The sequence below is a fragment of the Adiantum capillus-veneris genome, chromosome 2 (assembly GCF_014529385.1).
Source record: "Adiantum capillus-veneris isolate H3 chromosome 2, ASM1452938v2, whole genome shotgun sequence".
Taxonomy (NCBI): Eukaryota; Viridiplantae; Streptophyta; class Polypodiopsida; order Polypodiales; family Pteridaceae; genus Adiantum; species Adiantum capillus-veneris.
In genome coordinates this window covers 92,113,600-92,125,854 of record NC_140932.1, presented here as the reverse complement: position 1 = coordinate 92,125,854, position 12,255 = coordinate 92,113,600, and positions in this window count along the sequence as shown.

Below are 12,255 nucleotides of genomic sequence, written 5' to 3'. Positions count from 1 at the left end.
AAGTTAATGGTCCACTAGTTTGAATACTAAATTGTAAACCACTCATTGTATGGGGGGGTGCATGTAACGATGGGACATGATATCCTTCTTGCATGTCCCATTTTTTGCATTCCCATTTCCACTCAAAACTTCCCGCGTGGGTGCGCTTGAGGAACGGCTCTTCTTTAGACTTGCTTCATGCTAGGACTGCTTTCTTCCTCAAGGAGCTATGCTGCACTTGAAAGGTAAACCCTAATCTCTATTCAAGTTGCTCTCCATGCATGTCATTCAGATTGCATGTCGTGTTTTGCATGTCCTATTTCTGCATTCCCACCATGTATGTACTCTAGCTACTCTACATGCATTAGCCCTTCTCTTCCCTCTTTGCACATGCTACATTATGAAGTCACCTGCCCATGGTTTACCAAGCCAGAGGACCTTGAAGACCATAATGCAAGAACCTGTATTTGAAGATCAGACCCCTCCACCTAATGAGCTAGCAAAGTGAAGCAAACCCCTACGTAGTCCAGCAAAATTGAAGGGAAGGGGGGTGCCTAGCATCCTTGTTGAGTATTCTGCATCCAACTCAAAGGTTTTAACAGTTTCATCAAAAGGTATGCATGCGTCTACTTTGCATTGTGTTTTCCATTGTTGCAAGGGTTGCAAAGTTGGTCTTTCAACAAGCTCTATTTTTTTGTGCTTGCAGCATTTGAGTACCCACACCTATTCAGATTATGCTACTTGGCCTAGGAACTACATGAGGAGCACGGCCACAATGCCTAAAGAGCTCAAAGAAGAAGATATCCCTGAGGAGGAGTGGCTGAGTGTTTTTAATTGCTTGCACAAGAAAGGATACTAGAGTGCCTTCCAGGATCCTAGCATTGGCTCCTCAATTGCAGCCCTAAATTCTCCCTCTGTGGGGTCTCCTAGCAAGGAGGTTTCAAACTTCCTCACCCCTAGCTCCTCCCGTTCCATCTCTCCCCACCTCTTCATGTCTCCCTCAACCATGGATGGGATATGTATCTGGACAAGAAACAGTTGGCTTTCAAATTCAAAACTCTCTGGTCTAAAGCCTCCTCCCCAAAAAAATATGCTCTGCTCTGGCTCATTCTCTATAAAGCTGTCTGAATTGGGGTGAAACTAAAAGATGTTGGAATTTCTGATGGTAGATGCCTCAGATGCAAGCAAGACATTGAAGATTTAGCCCATTTGTCCTGAACTGCCCATTCAACATACCCTTTTGGGAGCTAGTAATCAGAGTCTTTTAAAAAACCTTCTCCTGGAAATAAGTGCTTTTGGGAGACAGAGTTGGTCCCCCCTCTCTCTGATATGGAACCACATTCGGGCTGATTTTCTCTGGGCAATCTAGAGACATAGTGATTTTTACTATTTTGAAGAAGCTTCCCAGGTGCCTAACCTGAATTTTTTCTTTGATGAAATCTCCTTTCAGTTAGAGAAGGTGAAGATATCCGAGTGCCGCATCTTCAAGAAGAAGACCAAGATGCTAGATCTGGCTGGAAAACTCTTTCAAGAAGTAGGGATAGAAGGGGAAGATTGCTATGTCACAGACCAGCTGGAAGAAGATCTCAATGAAGAGATTGAAATCATGGAAGACCTTTGGAAGCAGGCCAGAGAAATGATAAGCCAATGAACTAGATGCTCTCATTTGACAACCTAAAGTTTCTTGAAGCCTGGAGACTGTATGTCTAAATCCTTTCTGAGCCCCATCTGTCTAAACTTTGTCTGGAATTTGTTTGAACCATGTTGATATGAACCTTGTATGTCTGAACCCTTTCTGATTGGCCAGTATGGTCTGATATATGTAACCCAATGCTCGTTCCTTGAGCTATCATATGTAATTACTTTGTTTCTCTTCTAATATATTCACACCTTACATTGGGGGGAAAAAAGGATCTAACTTGTATGTGTGTGTGTGTGTGTGTAGCTGTTTAAATCTTAACTAATTAGACATAATTGAATTTTTACATTCAAAAGATAGTTGGCCAAGGAATAATGAACTGATATGTAGAAAAATAACTCAGTATTAGAATTATTTAGGTACAATGATTGTAGGAAAGAGATCCTCTTTCAGTAAGACTAGAAGTAAAAGAACTTCCTCGTTCCTCAGTGAGTATTTCATTACAGAAATGTTGCTTGCCAAAGAAAAGAAAGCCATCTAGGATAAGATAGAGTCCTTACCTGCATCCATCCAAACAAAACAACAATTCTGCTAGCCTTGGATGTGTTTTACAGGTATTAATGGACTATATCAGTTGCTATCCATGTCCATCTTATAGGTTTTAATTACTTCGACAAGCTAGTTTATTCATTAGAATTGGTATGTTAGCAGTCTTTCATATTACTTTATAGTCTATCTTCTAAATGGTGAAGTCAATCATAAGTAAAACTATTTCAAGAGCCATAGCTCAGTAGCTATGCATAAAAAAGCAACCATATACTTACCTTCTTCAAAATCAGTAGAACCCATGGTATTAAAGGTACTTCTTTAGACAAAGAGATGTGAAATCCGACTTCTTTTTTTCAACCAAAGGTCACAGATGAGGGTGATGACCACCTCGTTTTTTTATTAACCAATAAGACAACAGTGTAACCAATCAAGAGAGTGGCAAAAAACTCCCCTTTTTTTTGTGGAACCTCATTTTTTAGCAATAGCTTGGAAGCTATACCCAAGCCGAAACAACCCCGGCCATATACTTACCTTCATATCCATAAGTCATTAGCGGCTGAACCGTAGTGCCCAGCCCTACCAACCATAGCTTTTTTCCAAAGCCGAAAAAAATAAGCTGCTGTATAATTACCTTCACAAAATGCCAGGCTATCACGGACTGTAGTGTCCGGCCTGTTTTGAGTCTGCTGCCTTTAAAATTTCAACAATCATGGGTACTTAAAAAAACCCCGTCCTTTTTCTGATATGAGCTCCTAAAGGTGATAAGCCCAAGTGTGGCAACCAGTTAATCACAGAAAAAAACCAATAGTTTTCGAAACCTGCCAGTCAATTAGACACCTCTATCTCCTTAAAGAGACAAAACCAGTTACAATAGCGACAAGAACCAGTCATTAAGCTAGTTTTTTTTTTCCGTGACCCATCGGCCAACACCCAATGTTGCCACGATTTATACAGTAGGGACAAAATACCAATTCCCGTCTATCAGTATATATATCCAAATGTAGCATGTATTAGGAATGGCCATCAAGCCAACCATCATATTCACAACCATATACATACATACACATACTGCCACACATACACATAAAAGTTTTATGTAAAGGTGAAGTTTTGCAGCGGTTAATCTTTGAGCCCTTTACACCATAGTGAGGCTACCCCCATTTTTTATGCAAATAACCACAGACGGACATTTTTTATGCACAAGAGATTCAAGGCCAACGATAATTTCTAGGCTTAGCAAAATAACCAGTCAAGCCTGTAACTATATGAACCTGCAGCGGCTTAGAAACATTTTACAAGAATCGACATAGCCGACAGTAAACCACAGAGGTGACCTAACCAGTCCTCGGTCAAGAAGAGCTACAGAGAACACTGTATGCAAACAGCTTACAAGACTACCATAGCCATAGTTTTTATTGCACAGTATGTGTGCTTGCCACAAGCATAAGGTAAGACCACTTTCCCTAGATTAGAACCTTTTTAATCATGCCAAAATAGTGCAGTAAACCAGTCAAACTCAGCAGGGGTAAGATTGAACACCTGAGTCACCTGCATGGAGAGCTCCATTCTCCTTGGTAGTAAAGCAGACAAGAGGTGTTTCACCAAATAACTCAACACACCCACAATGGCTAAGTGAGGGGCAGAGATGCGCCCTCACCTGTTTTTATAGCAGGAGGAGGCAGGTCTTGTCCATATGCTGTGTCACGGTATCGAGAGAGCTAGGCCGCACTCCACCATGAGTGTGTGATAGCATAGAGCTGCACGCCTATGGCCTTCAATGGAGATCGATAGTCAGGGGGGAAGAAGGCCGCCTTCACTACGCCATGAGAACAGACGACATTGATCACACTCGATAGAGCATCATAATACATTCAAGGGCTTGGCCCCCCGATAGTAGTAGTCCAAACAAAAACCAATTTCTTAAGTTTGACCTAGTATGGTCCAGGCAAAAAGAGCAACAAGGGGGGGGGGGGGGGGGGGGGGGGGGGGGGGGGGAGGGGGGGTTTGTTTTCTTTTTGGAAGTTTTTTCTTTTTAAACAAATATAACTTATGAACAGTATACCTGTGTGTGTGTGCGCGCACGCGTGCCCGTGCGCGTGCATGCCTCCTTCCTCTCTATTTGACATGCCACAAATATTGAGTGGATCAAGAGTAGGGTTGCATTTGACGATCGCAAGAAAATTAAGGGCCATGGATCTAGAGCCCCAAATTCACAAATGTTTCCTGAGCACCCAAATTTATCAAATTTCCCAAATTTACAATGGCTTGGGTTTACAAAACCATGTGGACTTTTGTTATGTTCAAGAAGCACGCATGGTTGAGTGGTTAGGGCATCGAGCTTCAAAGCAAAATGTCACAAGTTCAAGTCTTGGGGTGGGGGAGGAGGGACTTGGGGCCAAATTTTCACCTACTTCGAATTTACAACACGTACATCTGACTACCCGATTTCACCCACGGTCACAATATGCACCCCCACCCTTGATCCCCTCAATATTTGTGGCATGTCAAATAGAGAGGAATGTGTGTGTGTGTGTGTGTGTGTGTGTGTGTGTGTGAGAGAGAGAGAGAGAGAGATGTGTTAAAGAAATGAGTGCAAGGATTGATTTTGTCAAGTTTAAGATTTAGCATTAAAGGAACCATGGAATTGTGGGTATCACTACTAAAACTGATTTAGCATTAAAGAAACCATGGGAATTGTGGGTATCGCTACAAAAAATGATTTAGCATTGAAGGAACCAAAAATTTAAAGGATTGCCACTTCAACTTATCATTACCTTATCCCCAAAAGCCAAAAAACACATAACCAAACACTAAGGCCTCTTCCACAAGCATACCAAAAAACTTAATTGTAGGACTACGAGTGTCTAAATGCTCGTGCTTATCGTGGATGAGACCTAAGTGCCAAGTACATGGGTTCTCTCTCTCTCTCTCTCTCTCTCTCTCTCTCTCTCTCTCTCTCTCCAAATTAAGGTAATTTGTAGGTCCTTGCACCACCAACTTCAGCTTTGCATCTCGTTACCATGATGTTGGCATAGGACGGCGACGTGTCTTGTAATGCAACTCTACTTAAGTTTGAAGCGGACTTGCTTGGTATGAAACAATCTAGGAGGTGCACGACAAAGACTCCCTCACTGCTGCAAAGACCTGTCCCTAAACATGAATTTCCTTGTTGCTGCTTCAATGGAGACGGAGGCCCACCAAGAGTGGTGTCCAAACACAGAGAGACTCCTTCAGGTATATTAAGGTGCCCTGCTCTTGCAAGTAGCTAAATGCAATGGATAAGGGAAGCGAGGTCAGTTGGCAGCAGGCAAAGCAAGATTTGTGTGTGTGTGTGTGTGTGTGTGTGTGTGTGTGACACCTAGAGAGCAAAGAGAGCATTTTTCTCTCTCTCTCTCTCTCTCTCTCTCTCTCTCTCTCTCACACACACACACACACACACACACACACACACACACACACACACACACATTGAGATTGGGTCGTGGAGAAGCTCTCTTGCAAGCAAGGGGGAAGGGTCATTGGCATGGCCCTTGAATACGCAAAGTTGAAGAGGTTGAGGCCCGTGGGAAGCAACCCTTGTCTGCAAAAGGGAGAAAGAGGCGAGTAAGGGGAGGGGAGGCAACCATGTGCAAGGTCTTTTGTGTTGAGAAGACAAAAAAGACCGATCATGCCAAAACATGAAAAGCTTGGCCTTGCTAGAATCGCCCTACAGCGCTTGGTAATTCATGTCACTACTACATCATGGATGGAGTAGCACATAGCTTGCCTACTCTCCTCACCCTATTGCAGACCATCTGCCATCTTTGGATCTCTAAGGTTTTCACATCGATGGGTGTCCAAGGTCCAAAGTGACCATTTGAATCTTTATTGGGTGCATGCGCACCCCGTGAAGTGGAAGAGGTTGTTGACCCGATTCTTGAGAGTGTTCCAGTTCAATTTTCCCATAGTTTTGTGGCAGCAGAAGCACATGAAGTTATCCGATTGTTGTGAATAGTTGGATGTCTTCTTTGACAAACATGGAAGGATTGCCTTGACTCTTGCTTGTGTAGAGATTTTACCTTGATCATCTACAGAAGACCATGAAAACTTAATGCAGTGATTATGCAGGGTATGCAAAAACTTTTAATGGCGGTGAAGTCAAGCTTGACTAGACCAAGGATCCATGCGAGAGTTGTGAAGGCCCTCAGGTCCATATGCAATGGCGGGGGAAAGGGAATTTGATTTCAATGTTGGATATTGCATTTCAACACTTGGTATTTTGTGTGCAAGCAAGGCTTGTTAAACATATACAAACCAAGCAAGGCTACCATTGATAACGCTACAAACCACCATGGAAGGGACTATGATATGTACTCAAGCAAGGCTCAAGATTCTACAGGGCACGTCCGCAAGGATACAAAAATCTTGGCTTGGCATGCATGGTCATGCGACATGCAAAAGATCGAGGCAAGTTAGTATAAGGACTTCATAAGGTATGCATGGATTTCAATTTGTTTAGCAAATTTTTCATAATATGCTGCATAGCCCTGTCATGCAATAGCGGTGAGTGCACTTTAAGCACTCTAAGCACAAGCACGGCTTGTGACCGTTACCATCAACATTAAAAGTCTTCATATATTATTGGCAAGGACCAATGATTAATTTGCAAACCCAAATCAAGCATGGCTTGAGTACAAACCGCCTCTCTAGCATCTGAAGGAGATTGGCATGGCCTATTGTTAGGCTTGATACTACCACAAGAGGCAACTTCTCCAAAGGCAAGGTGCAGTATGGAGTTTTTTTAATTGATCGCATAAGATGCGCGATGGCTATGAGCCACAATCGAGACGGGAAAGTCCCCAGACCACTTGTTGTAGCTTGTGAAATCGCTAGGGGTTTCTCTATGTTGTATTTTGGATCTGCAATTTTGCTAGGGGAAGGCTCCTAGGCAAACTATTTTTACATATCCGTCGATCAAGACAAATCTATATGGTCAAGGACAACAGTAATCATGCCAAACAGGTATGCGCTACATACTTTGCAAGTATTTTAGCCATGAAATTTCATGATGACCTAGAGCCGTAAGAAGATAGGACATAGCTTCCTTTAAAGTTTCGTGACAATTCGAGTTCGTTTAGGCGATGAAATTTCATGATGACCTAGAGCGGTAAGATAGGACAAAGGCAGATTTCTTGGTCAGAGAGTGGTGGTTAGCTTGTTGGATTGATATGTTTTCTTGTTAGGTTCACTTTTAGAGGACTCACAACCTCAAAGAGTCTCCGTGCCCCATCCAAGTCACTTCCCTAAGTATTGACATAATATGTTAGTGCCAGATAGCTGTGCTATAGACATCCATCATGGCGACCCGATAACATTGGCATCATGTCGAGGAAGGATCCTTAGGTAGTGAATGACATAGTTTGTATTTAGAACCTTCTTTTCCAAATCTTTGTTATCCATTCCATTTACATCTTAGCAATAAAGTAGCTAGATGTGGGTTTAGTGCTCGATAGAGTCTAGAGTTGAGGGACCGGCTAGATCTATCCTTGAGGGGCAAAGAGAGCTGTGAGTGAGATACCATAAGTATTATTCCATTTTCCATTCCGACTTTAATTTGTATTGTTTTGTTCATTTTTGTTATTAGATTCATTTCAATACATAGGAGTAGGGTAAGTAGAAACTACCATCATCAAATTGGGCTAAAAAGATAAAGGCAAAAAGGGCTAAAAACCATATTTTGGCAACTCTAAAAATTATGAAATGTGATGGTAGAAACTTAAAAGCTGATCAAAACTCAAAAATTTGGTGCTCAAGGGCATCAGAAAACTCACATGGAGCAATCTGATAAGTTTCATCTAATTCTATGGCAAAACATGGATCGTGATTCATGTCCCCCAGAGACAGTTTGAGCCAAAATTGAGATCATCAGATACCTACTGGATTTAATCTACTGAAACCAAAATTTGGGGTCAAATTGAAACCAAAATCACACTCAAATCAAGGAAATTGAAAAAAATCACTAAAAGCTAGTCAAACAGACAAAAAATTGGAGAATTTCAACTTTTTGTGATCCAAATCCAAACGTTTTGGGGAATAGCTTCAAAATAGCATCGACTACCAATTGGCCAAGGTTCTTGGCCAAGGTTCATGTCAAAACGAGGTCAAACATGGATCATGATCCATTTACCTCATCATAGATTTTGAGTAAGATTTGAGCAATGAGTACCTAAGACTAATTGAAACACATTTACCAAAAGAGATCCTTGCAAGAAAGTTTAAAAAGGTGCCAAAAAAAGGGGCAAAAACTATCAAATCAGACCCCAAGACTCTACTTTTATCTTACAAAAATTGATCCAAATCCAAAAATATTTTGGGGATAGGCTACAAACATCATAAGCTATCAACATGCCAAATTTCAAGTCCAAAAGTGATAAAACATGGATCATAATCCATGTCCCCCTTCTGAGATTTTTGGCAAAGATTATTCCAGATTGTAGCAGATACCACTATAAACAATACTATTAGAAATAAAGGCATAGCTAAATAGAGATTGAAGTGATTTACTTAATAATGAGAGATAATTTTCTTGAGATAGCTTTAGTGTCTTCTTCTCCTTATCCTCCCTTGATATCTTTGTACCAAGTATCCACTTTGCATCACCTAAATATTTCATTGAAAAATATTTAGACAACTCTTCTTTCAGGTCTCTGGTGTCTTGTATGTTAGCACTTACAATCATCATGTCATCAATATACAACATTAGAATGATAAATTTTCCATCTCCCAATTTCTTCATGTACACACAGTGATCTGAGTTGCATCTTCTGAATCCATGATCCAACATCCATTAATCCAACTTAAGTGCTTGCCTTAGACCATACAATCTCTTCTTTAACATGCATACCATTTTCTCCTTACCCTTTTCTTCATATCCCTTTGGTTGAAGCATATAACTCCCCCCCTCCAAGTTGCCATCGAGAAATGCCGTTTTTACATCCATTTGCTCGAGTTTCAAGTCATGAGAAACCACAAGGCTTAAGACAAGCCTAATGAAATCCATTTTTGCAACAGGAGAAAATATCTCATTGAAGTCAATACCTTTCTTTTGAGAAAACCCCTTTACCACAAGCCTGGACTTGTACCACTTCTTCCCACCTTCTTCTTCCTTCAAACTTATACACCCACTTGTTTTATAGTGCCCGCTTACCTTTAGATAAATCAACCAATTCCCATGTTTGATTGCAATGCAATCAGTCCGTCTCTTCTTGCATTCTCTTTGTCCATTCTTCTTTCAATTCGTGTTGCATGGTTTCTTTGTATGACTCTAGCTCTCCAAAATATGAGATCAAGAGATGATTGAAGGAAGGAATGACCCTTTCTGGAGGCTGACTTACACTCATAGATCTTTGGGTCATAGATTGAGGTTTCTCATCTGATTGACATTGTTGAAAATTGTCACCACTTGCACTCTTTGAGTCTTCATTGTCCTTAAGCTCCATGTACTCATCACCTATACTTTTTGTTTGTTTTCTTCCCAAGTAATCTTTGTACATATTTTTTTTGTTGAAAATAACATCCCTACTCTTAAAGATTTTACCATCTTCATGATCTCATAGTAGGAAATACCCAAAGTCCACTTCCCTGTAGCCAAAGAAGAAATACTTCTTGGACTTTGCATCTAGTTTGTACCTTAGACTTATGTCTATGTGCATAAAACCTCAAATCCAAAACTTTTAGAAATGCATAATTCGTCGGTTACACTCCATGCCTCTTCTAGAATTCTTCCATTTGGTGCAATTGAGGGTGATTGGTTTATCAAGTACACTATGTGCTTATTGATTTTGCCCGAAGCTCGTGACACGCTTGCATGTTGCCGCATGCTTTGTTCTCGCTCCATGATTATCATGTTCATTCTTTCCAAAACTCCATTGTGTTGAGGTGTCCTTGAGGTTATCATTTGCCTTTGAATGCCATTGCTAGCACAAAATCTTTCAAAAGATTGGCTCCAATATTTGCCCCTATTGTCACATCTGAAGCATTTAATCTTGGTACCTGCTTCATTTTAATCTTGGTACCTCCCACCTTTGAAATATGAAAAACATATTAGATTTATTCTTCCTTGCATAAACCCACATTTTTCTACTTGCATCATCTATGAATTCTACATAGTACAATGAGCCACTAAGGGATGGTGTACTCGCAGGACCCCATACATTAGAATGAACTTATTCAAGGTTTTCGGTCTTTCTTTCATTTCCTACTTTTAGAAATTTTACCCTCTTTTGTTTACCATAAACACAATCCTCATAGAACTCCAAGTCCACTTATTTCAAACTTGGAAGAAGATTTGTTGACTGAAGGATTTGCATTCCTTTGCTTCTCATATGCCCAAGCCAATAGTGCCACACCACACCATCAACTTCTATAGATGCTACAGAAATTGAAGATTGCACACTGACCATACATAGGTATCTCCTTTTGCAACCACTAGTGATCCTTTTGTGACCTTCCAACGTTTGTTTTTGAATATAACAATGTGACTTTCATTGTCCAATTGACTTATAGAAATTTGGTTTTTGCAAAGAGAGGGAACATGCCTAACATCTTTAAGCTCCCATTCATTTCCATTTGCAGTTTTGACAAAAATTGTACCTTTTTCAGCAATTTCACAAGCTTTATCATCTCCAAAGTATACATACCCAAAGTCACCTTTGGTGTAATCTTGGAAATTTGATTTGTGTGGTGTTGCATGTAATGTAGCCCCATAGTCTCCTATCAAAGAATTGGGTACATTGGCTAGAGAAAAAATTAGAGTGTCTTGCTCTACTTTACTTGCCACATTGGCCTCCAATGTTGGCTTGTGGTTGTGAGACTCTGACTCCTTCTTCTTCTACGACCAGCGATCCTTATTGATGTGACCTTTCTTGTTGTAATTTGAGCACTTAAGAATTGACTTTGTGCATGACTTGCTCGACCTTGAGCGATCATGACCCCTTTGATTCTTGAACCTCTCCTTCGGTCTTCCTCTTGTTTTGATTGATAGTGTTTCGTAGCAAATTAGAGTTACAAACCTAGAGGATATCCTCTTAGGATAAGACAACCAATGAGGGCTCCACAAGCCTCTCAATTGGAGCGTCCATGCTATGAATGTGGAGGTGATCATTGGGCAAGGGTTTGTCCACACGGGTGAATGTAAAAATATTTTTGGGTTTTATGATGGATGTGGGATTGATCATGTTAGGAGACAATGAACATCATTGGGATTGTGCCACATTTGAGTGGATTAGAAATCGAGCCTACGATTCCCATCAATGTGGTGGCTAGAGGCCAAGCTCAAGAAGCAGCAAAAAAACACACCGATTGAGGAAGAAAATAAAGTGCCAATGCAAACTGAGTTTGAGAGTTTATTGGTAAGGACTCAAAGAAAACCTTGGAAAGCCAAAGGAGAAAAAATGAAAGCAAAAAGGCTAACAGAGAAAACGGCCTTGGAAATAGGGCTGCAACAAACCAGAGAGCAGCTTAAATAGGAAAAAGAAAAAAAGGAGCTTGTTGAATGAGTGGTGTTACCTAAAATATCATCGGGAGGTTTAGTCTTGGGGGTGGGCAAAGTTCTAGAACCTTTAGAGGCTCTACTATATACTTGCAAGACTAGACTGAAAAGCAACCTGATCTTGGAACAAAAATGGTTGACATATTTGCATCCTAAGTTAAAAAGCAGAGATTAGAAATGTGAAAACGACTCATAGAGATGGCTCAAGCTCTTATGGAGCCAGAAAAACTAAGTGCAAAGGAAATGAAATGATCGATCAAATGAAGCCTGAGATTGAAACACCATGGATACAAGGATAGTGGCTAACACCACGGACGTGGACAAGCCATGGCCACAAGCCTTATGGGAGACAATATGGAACTGGAAAGATCATGGTGCAACTTTCAAGTATGCACCTTTCACTGAAATCAATATGGATCATAAATTTTACCCTAGAGATCTACAATCTCTATATGATGATGCAAGAACAGAAGTATCTGCTAAGAGCAAACCTAAAACATTGAATACCTTGCCATCTTTCATAGGAGAGCATGGAACTAAATCGGAGGTCAAGGTAGTG